The sequence below is a fragment of the Rhinopithecus bieti genome, unplaced genomic scaffold (assembly GCF_001698545.2).
Source record: "Rhinopithecus bieti isolate Rb0 unplaced genomic scaffold, ASM169854v2 scaffold_68553, whole genome shotgun sequence".
Taxonomy (NCBI): domain Eukaryota; kingdom Metazoa; phylum Chordata; class Mammalia; order Primates; family Cercopithecidae; genus Rhinopithecus; species Rhinopithecus bieti.
Genome location: NW_016826183.1, coordinates 1,125,177 through 1,142,904, shown reverse-complemented (window position 1 = coordinate 1,142,904; position 17,728 = coordinate 1,125,177).

Sequence of the window (17,728 nt, the reverse complement as noted above, 5' to 3'; positions counted from 1 at the left end):
AGGGATTTTGGAAAAGCAAGTATGCAGGAAATCTCTTTCGGAAAACCAGCATCAGCTTGGAATAAGATCTCTTGCTCTCTACCGTGGATCTAAAAGACTACAGTGTGGCATTATCCAAATTCTGAAGGAAAATGGCATCGAACCAAGATTTCTCTACCCAGCCAAACTATCAATAAAACATGGAGGCAGGAATAAAAACATTTCAATGTGTATGCATTCAAATATTTTGTGTATCAATATTCTTTCACAGTTACTTGCTTAACTTTGTGTACAAGTAAAGCAAGAAACAGGAAGATAGGGGTTCCATATGCCAGGTCCCACCCAGCAGGAGGGCATCTCCCAGGGTGAAGTAGTGTTGCCTGGACAGCAGCCAGAGTTGGGCATGGCACCTGGGGAACCCCAGACGGGTTTCTGGGGGGAAGAAGGACTTGGTGGAATAGAACAGATGCTGGAGAGGTGGAAGAAAATAATAAAAGGATGTAAAGAAGGCAAATTTTTAAAAAGTAAAAGGGATGAGAAACTTCAGGAAAAATAACACCAATACAATAAAAGAAATGCAATCCAAGCACACTGTTTGGTTGCAGGTAAGTATATTCTCATAGTCTTAGCAAAGTAAGCCCTGTTGGTTGGTTTATAACAACCTCCTAGATAAAGCACTGAAGAGTCATTGAGTAGGGGCTAGTATCTTACACATTTGACGGTCATAATATGTGCGTTATACTTGATGGAATAATAAATGAATGTGTATTCCTTTGTATTACAAAGGAACCAACAGGAAAACAAAAAATAGTGATGCACTTCATTGGGTATAGTGATAGAATATAATTAAGTTAAACTCTCAATATCTCAGAGCATGCCATCAATAGCCAATGCTTAAATCGACAAGTTAAGTAATGCCCATATGAGCACATTAGTTAGAGAGATGGCAGAGACCACCAGAAGAAGTCACAGCAGGGACCATTCACAGTACTCCTCAGAGAAGGGGGACCGGGAAGCTTGGGGTGGAGGATGCTTGCTCTTGTAAGTCCTCCTGCACTACTGGAGCCTTGTGTTCCTGTACTGTGTTATCAGGGAAATTTATAAAACTGTACACAACAAATGAAAAACAAACAGACAAAAGGTCTTTTGCCAGGACGGCCTGGGCAGGATAAAGGGTGGATGTGGGGTCCACCTGGACAAGTGCTGTGATGCTGGTCCTGGTTCTGGGCTCTGAATTCCATGCCCTTGATGCTCCTGACACTCCCCACTTTCCTGGCTGCTACCCCAAGGATGCAGGCTGCCCTCAATGCCCCAGGTATCAGGATCCGGACCCATCAGAGTTTCTCTCAGGGACACACACAGGCCCTTCGTCCTGCTTTGAGTCTTAGATGTCCCAGGGGACCTGCAAGTTAGGTTCATTCACCTTCACTGAAGAATAAAGAAAAAATTTCAATAATAAAGTCAAAGATGATTCCTCAAGCAAGTGCTATGGCTCTCTCCATTCTGAAAGTCCCCATCTACGCACCACTCCCCTACACACACATATTCACAGATACAGGCACATGGTAACATACATGCATACACATGCAGATTTACAGACACACACATGTGCATGGTCACACACACGCAGTCTCACATGCACACACATATGCTGGGGAAGAAGCACGTCAAGCTTCCGCAGGCTCCCACCGGACACAACCTGAGGGGATTCTTCTGAGTCGTGTCTGACTCACCCGACAGAGTGAGCTGTGGACTGCGGTAATTAATCAGCTGAGTTTCCCAACCTAGCATTTCGGGAACGGTTCTGGCAAGTCCGTGTGCAGAGAAACCACTGTCTGTCATCCCGTTTCCACCCGGAGGCATCCTGTGAAGAGGAACCCGTCACAGAGAGAAGAGAAGAATGAGGCCAATGCACCAAGTAATAACAAAAGGAAAAATGGATTTCTAAAATTAATGACGGTAACAGATGTAACAATGCCTGCCATAGAACGGTTCTTTAATACCTGTTAGCTAAAAAGAAAAACAAAAGATTCAAGTCCCCAATTTAGCATCTATAAACGTGCCAAGTTTTGAGAAACGTGAATTCTCTCTCTTAAGAAATGAGAATTAATATGCTTTTTGCAAAATATGGAATTCTAAAAGCCAATAATTCTTACAGAAGCTGGGATAAAATATATACCTTAGAATGGATGATTGATCAGAAGTTTCTGGGTTAAGTGTAAAAGTCCTTTGAGAATTTTGTGGCCAAGCAATTCTTGGGTCAATGTATAGTCACGATAGTCACACAAGTGTTATTTACACCTTTACTCAGAAACAAAGCTGGATAATTTCTATGATGATGATGCTTGTAAAATGTGTTACCCTCATATCCACCACCTGGAGATCAGCATGAGAAGAGGAAAAGTTAAGAAAACACAGTTCTGGGATGAAGATGACGTTATTGTGAACACATATATATACATATACGTGTGTGTGTGTGTATACATATATATGTATATATAGTGTGCTTGTATGTGTGTGTATACACATATATATACAACTCAGCAAAGCAGATACCAAGCATAGGCCCATGACCCTATTTTTTGTGATAGTTTCTGAGCAATGGGTAAAAAGTATACCCAGGAAAAAGAAAAACTGATAAGCCATGAGAAAACAAGAAGACTTTCAAAAAAATTGTATTTGTCAGCTTTTGCTGTGACCACAAACAGCCTGAACATGTCAATGGCTTGCATCAAGATCTCTTCTGTCTTGCTTGTGAGACATGAAGTGGAGACAAGGGTGGGGCCGGCCGTGGCTCAACTGGACCTGCTCAGTTTGGCTCAGGTTGGCGTAACTCATGTCTTCTCACCCAGAACCCAGGTTGGAGGGACAGCCACCTTCTGGGACGTAGTGATTCTGTGGTGAGACAAGTGAGAAAGCCTGGAGCAGGCCACAGGGTCATATGCAAAGGCTCTGCTGTGCTAACAAATTATGACACCTCTCTCCAAGATCTGGGGAAAAAGTATGGTATTGAAAGGAGCCAGCACCTAACCCTCATAACAACTGGAGCTGACTAGTGCCGCACGTTCAAAAGGCACTGAGGGAACTGCCATGTCATGGGCGGGAGGGGAGGCTATCACTCCATGTTATTGCTTTGCACGCCTTTTGAGTACCACTGTCGGGGGCAGGCAGTTGAGGGCAGCAGAAAGGCTTGGACGAGTGGCCTGGTTGAAGGACGACTTGCTTCTCGTTCCTTCTGCTGTATGATGAAGAATGATTTCAGATGGTGAGAATGGATTTGAGTGAGGGCAGAAAAAGTTGTACTATACAAAATAAAATTGAAATATATTGAACCTGAGCAAATCTTGGACTCAGTCACCAACTTCTTATTCTTGCTGACAGGTAAGCTGCTGTCAGACCCCGCCTCACCCAGGCTCATGAAAATCTGAATTCTGCTGGTATGACATCAGATGCTCCCACACTCAAGACTCCTCAAGGGACATTCCAGGTCAACAATCCATTGCTCGTAGAATCTTCACACACTCTCTGGGGACCTCAGTTTCTAGGACCCAGATGTGGTAACAGGAACAGTGATGTTCAGGACTTGAGGTGAGCAGAGAATGAGCTCAGGGTAGGCTCTGGGAGATCTGACATGGTTTTCATATCAGAGCATGTTAGTTTCCCAGGGCTGCCGTAACCAATCACCAACTGGGTGCCTTAAAACTACAGAAGTGTATTCTCTTGCCATTCTGGAAGTCACTAGTCTGAAATCGAGGCCCTTTCTCAGGGCTCTAAGGGAGGCTCCTTCCTTGCCTCTTTCAACTCCTGGGGGCCACAGGGGCTCCTTGGCTTGTGGCCGCACCACTCCAGTCTCTGCCTCCCCATCATGTGGCCTTTTCCCCTGTGTGTGTTTTTCTTGTTTTCTTGTCTTTTGTAAGAACTCTTTTCACTGGATCTAGGACCCACCATAGATGACATCCTCATTTCCAAATCGTAATGACAGCTGCAAAACCCTCCCCACTCCCAGCAAGATATGATCACATCCAAAGGTTCCAGGGCCCAGGACAATGGACACGTATCTTCTGGGAGCTACCATTGGACTTGGAGCAGAGACCATCCAGGAGAAGCAGGACCCCTGAGGGAGGATGTGCTGGTGGCATCTCAGTGAGCCTCATCACTGGTGGCAGCACTGTGTGTCCTAGGAATTAGACTCGGGACCGATGGCCGCACTCAATCCTGGCACAGGTCTCCACTGGCTACTCAGACTCCCTGTGCTCCTTATCCCTGTGCTCCTTATCCCTGTGCTCCTTATCCGAGAAATGAAGGTAGCAGTAATCCTTTAATAGCTGTTGAGAGCATTAAAGGAGTAACATGCACAAAGTGATTTTAAGGGAACCTGCCCATGCCAGCTCTATGGAGTGTTAGCTTCAATTTTAACAGCCTTGCTGGGGATAAGGGTGTTGCCATCTATGACATGAATACTCCCAAGCCACAGAGACACTGTTCAAGACCCCAAACCTGCATCTTCCTAAGGCCCTGTTCACTGCCCAGGCGCCCTATGATAGCAGAACAGTCCCAGCCCCATGTGTCCCCACAAGGCCGTGGTTTCGACCTCCTCTAGGTGCCTCACATGGGCCTCGTCAGCCCATGCTGCCCTGTAGCCTGCCTGGGATGACCTGCCCTGTAACCTGTCTGGTGGCTTTCCCTGTCACCTGGCCTGTGGCCTCCCCTGTGGCCAGCCCTGTGACTTGCCTGGTGACCTGCCGCTGTGGCCCAGCACCGTGACCTGCCGCAGTGGCCAGCCCCCTGGTGGCCCCTGCCCTGTGACCTGTCAGTGGCCAGCCCCGGTGGCCTGCCCTGTGGCCCAGCACTGTGAACCTGCCGCAGTGGCCAGCCCAGGTGGCCTACGCCTGTGAGCCTGCCACCGTGCTTGCCTCCTGCTGATGTGCCCGACTCTTGCCTATGACTCCGTCCTCTCTCAGCCCTTGGGCTCCTCGTTCTCCTACCTCTCTCCGGCACCTCGTGGCGCCCTCCCTCCTCCCATTGCTGGAGGCTGTCCTGCCCTGTTTTGTTGCTCTGCAGACTTCCCCGGCTCCCACCCTCAGCCCTCATGTCTCACTCTACGCTCTCTTTCAGCCATCCCACCTCTGACACGATATGGAGATTGACAGCCTGTAATTCCGAAATCTCCTAAACCTCTCTCTTCACATCTGTCCCAGCCTTGCCCCCCCCGCACAGGGCCACACACTCAGCTGCCTCCAGACGTCCCATGAGGACCTCAGCCTCACATCACTCCCTTGATTTCTCCTCTGGAATCTTCCGTCATGTTTTGTTCTCACTCTCTCCACCAGGCATTTGAGCTGGAACCACAAATCATGGGCGACTCTTCTGTTCCTCTCTTGTCCCACCAACCCCTGCGCCCTCCCGTCTCCAGCCAACTCCTCTCATTTCTCATGTGAATCTGTGCACCAGCCGGGGACCACTCTGTGCTGTGGATGAGGTCACACTCACCTCGGTCACCCCAGGAGAGGCTCTCTGCTGGGGTAGGCAAAAGCCCTGTGAATTGTTCCTTCACAGGACTCCCCCGAGAGCCTGTGCTCCAGCTGGATGGGACCCGCAGTTCTTGCCTAAACCCTGGGGTGGCCCCAGATCTGCATCAGCATTTGGGGCGTCTAGTTTCATTCATCATATGGTTGTGATGGTTACTTTTACGTGTCAACTTGGCTAGGCCATGATATCTGGCTACCTGGTCAAACACATTTCTAGATTTCTGTGAGGGCATCTTATTTTAAATGAGGTTAACATTTAAGTCAGGAGAATTGAGGAAAGAAGATTAGTCCCCATAATGTGGGTGGGCCTCGTCCCACCAGCAGGAGGCCTTCAGAGAAAAAGACTGACCTCCCACAAGGAAGAGGAAATTCTGCCTTCAGACCTGACCTGCTGCCTCAGCTCCTCCATGGGCCTCCAGCTGGCAAATTGCATACTTGCCAGTACCCTCAACTGTGTGAGCCGATTCCTTAAAGTCAGCCTCTCTCTCTCTATCTACCTCCTATTGGCTCTGTTTCTCTGGAGAACTCTGACTGAGATGATAGTGCATAAATAGGATAGTATACACGAGTCTGGGTCAGTGCCCTGTCATCAAATGCATTATTATTTTTGAAGAGAAATGTATAAATGCATGTGCTCAGTTGTATATAAGAAGATTATCACTAGCCTTCTATTTGGTCCAGATCATATCCTGCTGTGGAAAGAGTGGCCACACCCCTAGGGTTTGAGGCCTGTTGGGATTTGGGACTGAGCAGGAGGAATGTGGATTCAGACTCCCTGCTCATCTGCGATCCTCAGGGCACCTTGCTACGTGGCCTCGAGCCAGTTTTCAGAGGAGAACACGGAGGATTGGAGGATCAGAGAAGCCGAGCTTCCTGCCATAGCTGTCCTCACTGCAGGTGACAGACAGAGGCTCCAGTACCCCCAGCCTCCCTTGCCTTGTGCTGCCTCGGGGCTGTGCAAGAATGTCCTCTGTAGATTGGATGTGATCTCATAAATTACCCACCCCCATCCCTGCTGACCAGAAGAGTTTATGAGCTATGAGGCAGACATACCTCTGTTGTGTTATGTGTTACGTCTGCCAGCAGACATCAGAATCTGTGCTTCCTGTGTGCCACTGCAGGGGTCTTAGAGTGGGAAGACTGCACTGTGTGATATAGAACCGGGGCTGCTTCCATCTGGGTTGAACGTTCCACATGATGAGACCTGCGCAGGACCAGGGCGCGTGGGACTCTCCCAGGTAAACTGGGGGTGGGTTCTTCCAGCTTAGGGGGAATTAACCAGAGCGGAGGGTGCAGGGGAAGGGGTGGATGGAATCCCAGGGCTGATCTTGCAGCAATGAGCAATCCATTGGGTTATCGCTCCCAACCCTCGCTCCTCCATGCACAGGATGCTGGGTGACTCTTAGCGCTGCGTTTCCCACTGGTTCAGCTCCTGGGAAAAGCATCCTTCCACCACACAGGCTTGTGCTGGACTATGTGAAATGCGCTGTTCATCCATCGCGTGTGAGTGGCCAGACATTGGCCATGGCTGAGCAGAGCCTTTGCATGTGACCGTGGGGCCTGGCCCAGGCTTCCTCATTTGTCCCACCGCAGAATCAGTGCATTTCAGAAGTGGCTGTCCCTCCAGCCTGGGTTCTGGAGGAGAAGACATGAGTTACGCCAACCCAAGCTACACCGAGCAGGTCCAGCTGACCCTGCCACTGTCTCCACTTCATGTCTCACAAGCAAGACAGAAGAGATCTTGGTAGAAGCCACTGACGTGTTCAGGCTGTTTGTGGTCACAGCAAAAGCTGACAAATACAAACAAGTTTTTACAAAGTCTTCTTATTTTTTCATGGCTTATCCATTTTTCTTTTTCCAGGGTATACTTTTTGTCCATTTTCTTATATGTGTAATGAGGGGTTGACTGACGTCATTTATCATAGCCTCCAGTTCTCCAGTTCTCCATTCTATGTTTCTCACAGATGCCAGTGGGTACAGGTGAAGAAGTAAGTGCCATCCTGTCGATGTCTTCTGGGCGGACCTTGTATCTTTCAGCATTCATTATGAATGTCTAACAACTGGGGTCGTAGAGAGCAATTGAGTGCAAACTAGGTGCTTGGAAACCTTTGGACGCCTTGGACACAGCTCTAGTTACCTGCAGCCCCTTTTATGCCTTGCTGGGGAAGCCTGGACCTCTGCAGAAGACATGGGTGAACATGTGGAAGCCACCTGTGACTCTCAGGCTCTGTTTCCCGACTCTGGTCTGCATCTCCAGTATGGAGGCCACAGGCACCCACCTTTCCCCCACTGGGCTCAATTTCAAGTCAATGTCCTACAGGAGTGCTTCTGACAGGTGGGGCCTCCTCAGCTGCACACTCAGGCAGGCAGGCTGGTAATTGTAAGCTGAGCTTCTGGTCTCTGCATGGGAGAAGGGCTGCACTGGTCTCTGAGTACCTGCACAGGTGTCTGTCTCATTTCTCTTTTTCTCTATATCTCTTCCTCTTACAAGAAGCAAGATAAGGTGGTTTCCCTTTATTTATTTACTTTTCTGGAGGCTACAATTACAGATTTAGAGGGAAACTTGAGATGAAAAGCAAAGCTCCCCTGTCCTTTTATCCCTCACCAGACACAAAGCAACTTAGAGTAGTGGGACTCCAGCTGCATTTCTCAAGAGGGCACTATTGGCATTTGAGGGGGACACTTCATTGTGTAGGAATGTCTCATGGTGTGTGGTGTCCCCAGGGTCCAACCTACCCTGTGCCCACAGAGTTACTGTGGTGGGCAGAAGAATCCCTCCCTACCAGCCAGCAAAGATGTCCTTCTCTTCAGAGCCTGTGAGTGTGTTAGGTTCCATGGCCAGGGCAGTTAAGGCTCTGAGTGGGATTAAGGTTGTAATCAGTTGACTTTACAGTAAGGAGGTGTAGTAGTCTGTTTTCACACCGCTGTAAAGAACTGCCTGAGACTAGGTAATTTATGAAGAAAAGAGGTTTAACGGACTCACAGTTCTGCAGGCTTAAGACGAAGCATGAGTTGGAGGCCTTAGGAAATTTACAGTCATGGTAGAAGGTGAAGGGGATGCAATGACCTTCTTCACATGGTGGCAGGAGAGAGAGAGAGCGAGGGGGAAATGCTACACACTTTTAAACCATCAGATCTTGTGAGAACTCACTCACTACCAATGAGACCAGCAAGGGGAAAATCTGCCCCCTTGATCCAATCACCTCATACCAGATTCTTCCCTTAACACATGGGGGTTAAAATTTGACATGAGATTTGGGTGGGGCCACAGCCAAACCATATCAGGAGGTTATGTTGGATTATGCAGGCAGACACGATGTAACACAACATTCCAAGGGCACTTAGAAAGCAAGGGGGAGGCAGGAGAGGTAAAGTCAGAGAGAAGAGACGTGAGGACAGAAGGAGAGGCTGCAGTGGTGGGATTTCTAGCTTTGTGGATGGAGGAGGGGCCAGGAGCCAAGAAATGCAGCAGCCCCGGAAGCTGGGAAAGGCAGGAAGCCAATTCTCCCCGCAGCCCCCAGAAGGAGTACAGCTTTGCAAACAGCTTGATTTTAGTCCCACGACACTTACTTCAGACTTCTGACCTTCAGAACTTATGGACTGAGTATTTGTTGTTTTAACCACTGCATTTGCAGTAATTTGCTACAGCAGCAAGAGCAAGCTGGAGAACACAGTTATCCAGGTGTTGTGACACCAAAAATACACCCCCTCACCTTTCCTAACGATGCCTGGGTGAGTGGCGATGCCCATGAAGAGACGTTTTGCTCAATGTTGCGAAGGTAAAGGGTGAGGGAAGGATCTGGACAGCAGGGATAGAACGCCTTTGTTTGGCCATGCTGTTAGAGTACCATAGGGATTTGATGGCCAGGGGACACCTCAGAAGCAGCAACAGGTACAGTATTGAGTTTTCAGGTAAACTAACACTAGAGGAGTTATTTATCCAATCAGCCAGTCAATCAGTAAATACGTATTGAGTACCTTCACTGTGCTAATCAATGAAGAACAAAAAGAGAAATGACAGTCCCTATCCTAGTGACATCCCTGAGGGAGACACCCAAACAGATACTGATACGACAACCTGGGACTTTATATAAGGGTGACTACCAACATTGAGTGCTTGATGGGGGCCAGACACAGCACTCAGTACTTCACTCGCATCACCTCCAAGAACCCGAGAAAACAAATGGCACCCAAGTGGTAGATGTGGGAGCCATGATGCAAAGCCAGGTGCATTCATGCAAAGCTAAGATGCTGTAACAGAAACCTCAAGTGTCATCACAGTAGCTAACAAATGGGGATGCCGTATTCTAAGTGTTTTACATTTATTACTTCATTTGATTCTCACAACAAGCCCAGGTGATATGTGGACTCAGTGTCCCCAGTGCAGCGAGGAGAATTCTGGGGCGCACGGAGATGAAGTCACTTGCCCAAGGCCATAGAGTTATTAAGTGGCAGGGCTGGAATTTGAACTCAAAAGGTGAGCCCCAGGTCGCTGATATACCCACTATGTCATACTATTGATATTATCTTCCTAACTGTCCTAAAGCATTGCCTTGTTTTTCTGTCACTCAGTAGTTCTGAGATAAGTGATCCATTTAGGTGGAGAATCTCTGCTTCACTGGGCATTCTAAGATCCATATTCCTTCCAAACCATTGCTCCTCCACCCTCAGGGGCTCTACTGGCTGATACAGTTGCCGCTGGTGACACATAACTATTTTAATTAATTTAAATACATTTAAAGACAACTGAAATTTCAGTTCCTAGTTGCACTAGCCATAGCTCAAGTGTCTAGTGGCTCACATGTTGGACAGCAGACATCTCAGAACACTTCCATTATTTCAGAGTGTTCCACTGCTCTGGGGTACTGTCACCTGCCTGGTGGGACCAGTCACCAGCACATCAGGGGCAGCCTGAAGAAGATGCACCTGATGCCTCATGTTCCCACCCCTGAGCAGGTATCCATCATTCCTGCTCCCATCCCTTAGTCCAACGGCCACAGCTCACTTCAGGGAAGCCTAGGTGTATTAGTCTGTTCTCACACTGCTATAAGGACATACCTGAGACTGGGCAATTTACAAGGGAAAAAGGTTTAATTGACTCACAGTTCCACAGGTCTGGGGAGGTCTTGGGAAACTTATAATCATGGCAGAAGGGGAAGCGAACACATCCTTCTTCACAAGACAGCAGGAGAGAGAAGAATGAGAATCGAGTGACGAGGGAAGCCCCTTATAAAACCATCAGATCTCATGAGAACTTACGATCATGAGACTAGCATGGGGAAAACTGCCCCCATGATTCAGTTACCTCCCACTGAGTCCCTCTCGCGACGTGTGGGGATTATGGGAACTACAATTCAAGATGAGATTGGCAGGGGGACACAACCAAACCATACCACTGGGAAATACGGACAGTGGGCAGCCACGGGTCTGGTTTCACTTCCATTTCTATGACAGAAGGACAGAGCGGGTTTCATTGGGATGCAGGCAGTAACACTAAACACACTCTGTCTAAAGGTGGAGACTGCTCTCAACCTCTAGCAGATCCTCTACCTCTCAGGAGGGAACAGGGCCCAGATTTGTCAGAGCTGACCAGGAAGCTATTAATTCTGCCTAAGGCAGTAAGCAAAAGCTTCACCAACATGCTGACATTTATTTCAGGTTTCCCCAAGTAAAGGAGAAGTATGGAAGAGGACTTTTAAGTGAGAAAAGAAACCACCTAAGGCAAAGAGGCGGGATTGGCGAGGGCCCCATGAGGCTCTAGGACACTGGTCAGTGGGAAGGTGGTATCAGGTCAGGTGGTAAGGATTTAGAACTTGTTCTGAGGACCAGCAATTCTCAAAGGAGAAATGAGGGCTGCAGAGCAGCTTCCTGGAGGTCGACTCTTTTCAGACTACCTGTCCCACCCCTCCGAGAATCCTTTCCCTCTGCCAGGGGCACATGCACCCGCTCCTCTCCTCCTGCCCCACCAAGAGAATTGGGGTAACAGAGTGAGTACATGGCCATGTGGATGGGGCTATGCAGAGAGGGGATTTTAACATCCCTGGTGTAGACAGCTGGGTGATGTCAGGAGGTTTTAGGTTGAGGAATGACATCATCAAATGCATTTTTAGAAGAAAGAGCCAGCTTCCAGCACAAAAAGGAGAGCTTGGCTTTGTGCATTTGGGGTAGAAACTGATAGAAGGAAGCCACATTTACCAAATGCCATCTACATTCCAGGTGCCATGCGAGATGCTCCACATGTCAATAGGCACGTTTCTTCTATTTCCAGGGGGAGAAATCTGATGTAAGGGAATCCAGCTGGGATCTGCTCACTCTTCACAGCGAAGTGAAAACTGATGTTGGGATAGTAGCGAGAGAAAGTAAGGTGTTTACGTAGGGCCCCAAGCAAGGAAAATCAAGCATCTCATGTGTAAGACCCAAACTCCCAGATGGCTCATAGGCAAGGGTTTTTAACAACATGGAGGCAGAGGTTCCAGGTAAAGTCATGAATCCATATATGGAGGCTATACGTTGGTTTGACCTAAAAAGGTAGGACAACTCGAAGTTGGGGGCCCACAGGGTATGGGTGGATTTAAAGATTTCTGATTAGTGATTGGCTAAGGAGGCAAAGGTTTGTCTAAAAATGTGGGATCAGCAGAAAACAATGTTATTAGATTGGTACAAAATTGCAGGTTTTGCCATTGAAAGTAACAGCAACAACAACAAAAAAACAACAAAACTGCAGGTACTTTTGCACCAAACCGATAGCTCTAGCTTGTGGATATGACGTCCCCCAGGCCCCTTAGGAAGAAATTTAGAAAAAAGAACAGTAGCCAGAGTTTAGTTGTTAGTTTCCCTTAATTTGAGGTCTGTGTGTTAGCAAATCTGTTTGGTGGGGGTTCAGGTTTTTGAAAAATAACTCAGGGACATATGTTAAGGTGCCATTTTTAGTTTTTATAGGGAATAACATATCTCCTGACTAGCTTTTTTGGCTACTGTTTTAAGCTACTATTATCTTTTGTTAATTCAGTTGTTTATTTTCAGGGTGAGCTAGGTGCCTAGAATTTTTCAGGAAGGAACTTGTGAGTTTTCTGTATTTCTATGTTGAGCGGGGGATGACCTGCAGGCCCCTAGGAGGAGTCCCTGCTCTATCTCACTGAAGACCAAGGCAATTCTAGAAATGGCCCAAAGTCATATACCAAAGAAGTACTGGGGCTGCGTCCCTTCCTGGCCATACCTGAGCTCCATTTTAGACAGCCAGGAGGACATAAGAAATGCCATTTGGGGTCACTGAGGGCTTGATGTTGTCATGATTTCCTTGGTGGGAAAGTACAATGGCTCTAGTTTCAAACACTGTCACTTATGAATTAAGTAGAATGAATGCTGCATTTATTTATATTGTAAAAAAAAATTATATTGTAAAAACAAACCCCCCTGCCCAAACCCACCACTCAACTTTTTGGCTTAATAAGTTCAGTGAACTCATTATTTCTTACTGCAGAAGCAAAAATTGTCTCATTTGTTTGCTGTGGTAAGAATATGAAGCCTGAAGGATCAGATAGTCACCTCTACACCCTTTCTTGGCAAAATATTTACCCAAGTTTCAATTTATTCATGAGAAGATGGGGAGCAATCATACCCAGCCTGGGGGGGGGGATTGTTCTTGATAATTATGTTTAATATATATAAAATACCTAGTACAATCCTTGGATTTGGATAGGTTGTCAATAAATGGCATCATCATCATCATCATCATCAATCATCATCATCGTCATTGTTGCTTATCCTAATGTGGCACCCACGAGAATGCATCTTTCAGATCTCCGTCGATAAGGGCAGAGTTAACCAAGGGCCCTAGTGCTCTCCTTTGAAATCTATTGTACTTTTTGCCCCCATGGGTTGCTCAGCCAATGACTGAGTGAGTGATGCAGGAAGGCTAAGGTTTGTCTATTCCTAGGGACTCTGCTGGTGAGGGATTTTGGTTTAAGTACTTCTCAGTGGTCTTATCAAACTCTCCTTAGAACTGTACCATGGTCTAAGATGCTTCTAGACTCCCTTTGCTTCCTCCCTCCCTCCCTCTCTCCTTCCTTCCCTCCCTCTCTCCCTCCCTTCTTTTGGGATCAGACCTGCCTTTTGTTCTGATGGTTCTTCCAGCCGTGCTGGTTTCCTTTTTCTTTCACATGCATTTATTCTAAGAAAGTTCTTGTTTAATCCCATCTTGGGATATGCTCCTCAGAGGATGTGGACTAACAAAACTACAGCCACTTTCTATAAAGTGAAGGAGGTGAGCCAGTTCTCTTGTCTTGGGTGTTAATAGCCAGGTCTTTGTTCAAAGCTGTGCAGATGTCAGTCATGTCCCCTCTGAGCTTCCATCCTCCATAATGAAGAATTTTCATATATTTTTACTTAGTTTTCTGAAAAAGCTGCTTTATTTTTGCTTATTTCAGATGCTTTCTGCCAGACAGCCTCCTGGTTATCCATCTTTCTTGATCAGAACTGTAGCAGGTGTTCCAGGCCTGCGTGCACCAGGATTTTCTGCAAGGTAAGACTTTGTTTTCTGGGTCATCCACAATGAGAAGAGCATATTTGAGAAGACAAATTGAGCATAGCTCATTTCTCTTTGGAGTGTTTAAGACAAACTTAGACTTCAGCTGAATGTCATTAATTTTTACAAAACGCTATGAGATAACAGGGCTTACACCGTGTGCCGAAAGACCCAGGAGGGTGAAGTTGCTATGCAGCCTAGAAAAGTTTGTATTTCTATGCTTGTGTGTACAATTTGCTAAGGAGTTAGATGTCTTACCTTATCCCTATTTCTGTAATGCTGTCCTGCCCTCTCTTTTGAGCTTGTGACAATTTGTAAACAAACAAACAAACAAACAAACAAAAAACCCGATAGTGAAAGTCAACTGCATACTGACATTTGCTGATTGAGTCACATGCTAATCTCTATTAGTGTAATTGCATCTTTTTGCTTTTTAAAATTTGATCACATGCATCACACATAATTCCAGGTAGAGCTGCAAATATTCCATAGAAAGGAAAACAGAAAAGAAGAGAAATCTTACTGCTTCTCAATGCTCGTTAGCATAAAAAAAGACACAATTTCTATTTTTTTGTTGCACAAGTCAGACACTCTCATTGGTATGTGAATCTAATAGAGTGAATGGGAAACCTAATTTACTTGAACATTCATGTGTCAATGTGGCTTTTGAGGAAAAACAACGTCAGCATTTTCTATCAGATGAAATTATTCTGTCTCCTAATTCTGTATTTAGGGAAACTTTTTTGGCTTACATTTTACCATGTATGGTTCAAATTATAGTAGCTTCCTTTAGGGTTATGCAGAATAAATGGGACAGTCTATAATCTATAAAATACGTTCCAAAATGGCAGATATTGTCATCAGTATGATCATGACTATCATCATCATCATCACCATCATCATCAAACAACAGAGTTGCAAATCTTCCCTTCTGGTAGAACTACTAATGTGCTGAAAATCTTCAAAGTGAGAAGCAGAAACCAGCTGTTTCTTCCTCTGGGTGGGAGAGCTACATTTTTTTTTTTTTTTTAAACTTAAGCTGAATCTGGCTCTTAGAATAAATTAGAATGAATGGCAAAACATGTTCCAAATGACACCACTAAGGGCTTTGGGGTGCTGATGGAGCAGGAATCGTGTGAATTGAAAAAAAAAAAGGTAAAGAAGAAGGGAAAAAACAGCCTTCAGATTTCAAGGTCACGAAGTATCAGAAGTAAGGAAATTTCCTAGTGGCAGCTCATGTCGACTTTGGAGGGAAAACAAGGTGACAAAATCTATAGTCAGCAATGCTCTGTAGGCTTTCTGCACACGGCTTCCTGGCCGACCTTCTGACTTACTGGAATTTTCCAACCTAATTTCATTTACACTTGGAGCCTGGAGTGTTGAAATGTTAAAACGTTTCTTATAAACAAGCCAACAGTATTTACATTGCTAAATAAAGGGAAAGCAACCATTATCTAGCTGTTTGAGTAAAAGGGAGAATCTCAATGTAGGTTTTTTTTCTTTTTTCTTTTTTGAGACAGAGTCTTGCTCTGTCTCCAGGCTAGAGTGCAGTGGCGCGATCTTGGCTCACTGCAACCTCCGCCTCTTGGGTTCAAGTGATTCTCTTGCTTCAGCTTCCTAAGTAGCTGGAATTACAGGCACCTGCCACCACACCGGCTAATTTTTGTATTTTTAGTAGAGACAGGGTTTCACCATGTTGGCCAGGATGGTCTTGATCTCTTGACCTTGTGATTTGTCTGCCTCGGACTCCCAAAGTGCTGGGATTACAGGCATTAGCCACTGTACCTGGCCTCAAGTAGGTTTAAGTGGGCTTGGGATGCTTTCGGTTTCAGCAGAGAACAATCGTCACTGGAGTAGTCATTGTGGACAACTGGGAGATGAGTGCTTTAGAAACTGGAGCTGATGGTTAATCACAGGGACCAACAACATCATTATGCTCGTTATGACCTGGTCCTGAATTAACCATCCCATGATCACAATACAGACAAGTACTGCTGGTCTTGAGCAGAGAAGGAGGGGTGTTACAGTTGAGTTCTGTCCCCTCAAAAAAAGATATGTTGGAGTCCTGTCCCCCAGTGCCTCCGAACGCAACCTGATTTGGAGATGGCATCTTCACAGAGGTAATTCAGTGAAAAAGTTCAGTCATCAGGGTGGTCTCTAATCCAAACCAACTGGTGTTCTCGTGAAAAGGGGAAATTTGGCCACAGAGATGCACACAGGGAGAACACCACGTGATGCTGGACATGCAGAGGAGGAGGGATGCTTCTGCCAGTCCAGTAACACCAACCACTGCCAGCAACCACCAGCAGCCGGCAGTGAGGCCTGGAACAGGTTCTCCTGCGCGGCCTCGGAAGAAACCAACGTGGCCGACACCTTGCTCTCAGGCTGATGAATTCCTGTTGCGTAAGTCATGGGTTTGTGGTATTTTGTTACCACCCCTACGGAACTAATAATACAAAGGGCCTGATGATCATGGACACAAAGAGAGGTAACCAGGCAGGGTGGAGGAGGGTGAGGGCAGCGGCACTGAAGAGCAACCCGGGGTGGCCTTGCCATGGACTACATCCACCTGTGCAGGAGGCAGCAGAAACAACTCCCCCAGACCCAGAAACACAGAAGCACCTGCTTTTCTACGTGATTTGGCAAGCACAGGGCTGCTAGGCTCCAGCCCACAGAAAAGGACTTCCCAGGTAGTTACATCACGGAAGGAAACAGGCAGCCTTGGGTTTCCTTCTGCCCCTCCCTCTGTCTCCTTTCTCCTCAGCCTTCAGGTAGTCCAAAGCCGTTTATTGAGCTAGTTCCTATGTCTGGGGCTCTAGGGTATCTGTGAGATTAGATGCCTGTCCTGGAATGCTGGAAATATAAAATATAGCCGGGAAGCTAAGGCATAAAATGCCCGGGAATGTTAATGATATTTCAGGAGGCACAAAAATGTTACAAAAGGCAGACAAGAGGGAGGACCGAGACGGCAGCTGAGTGCTACTCCGGGGACTGTGTTTGCACCAGCCAGCGTCTGCTCTGCGGTGACAGCGAAGGTTCCAGTTGTGTCCAGGACTTTAACAAACACGTTCCTGAAGTTTCATTACTGAGTCTGATGCTTTCTCTATGTTCTTAGTAGATAAAACATCTTTCATCAGGTTTAGAAAGTTCTTTTTTATTCTTAGTTTTCTCAAAGGTTTCTATTTAATTTAATTTAATTTTGTTGAGATGGAATCTCGCTCTGTCACCAGGCTGGAGTGCGGTGGTGCGATCTCGGCTCACTGTAGCCTGCACCTCCCGGGTTCAAACGATTCTCCTGCCTCAGCCTCCCAAGTAGCTGGGACTACAGGCGCATGCCACTATGCCCAGCTAATTTTTGTATTTTTAGTAGAGATGGGGTTTCGCTATGTTGGCCAGGATGGTGTTGATCTCTTGACCTCGTGATCCACCTGCCTCGGCCTCCCAAAGTGCTAGGATTACAAACGTGAGCCACCGCGCCCGGCCTCTTTTTTATTTTTACATCATGATTTGGGTTCAATTTTATTAATATCCAGTGTCTACTTAAAAAATCTACCTGAGGTATTTTATGTCCTTTAATCCTTAACAGACTGTTATAATAATGGATGTTATGATATTTCATAATTCATGCAATCCTAGGAAAAGCACAATGGATCATAACTTTTTTCCCAATGTGATGGGCGACAGGTGGTATTTTTCA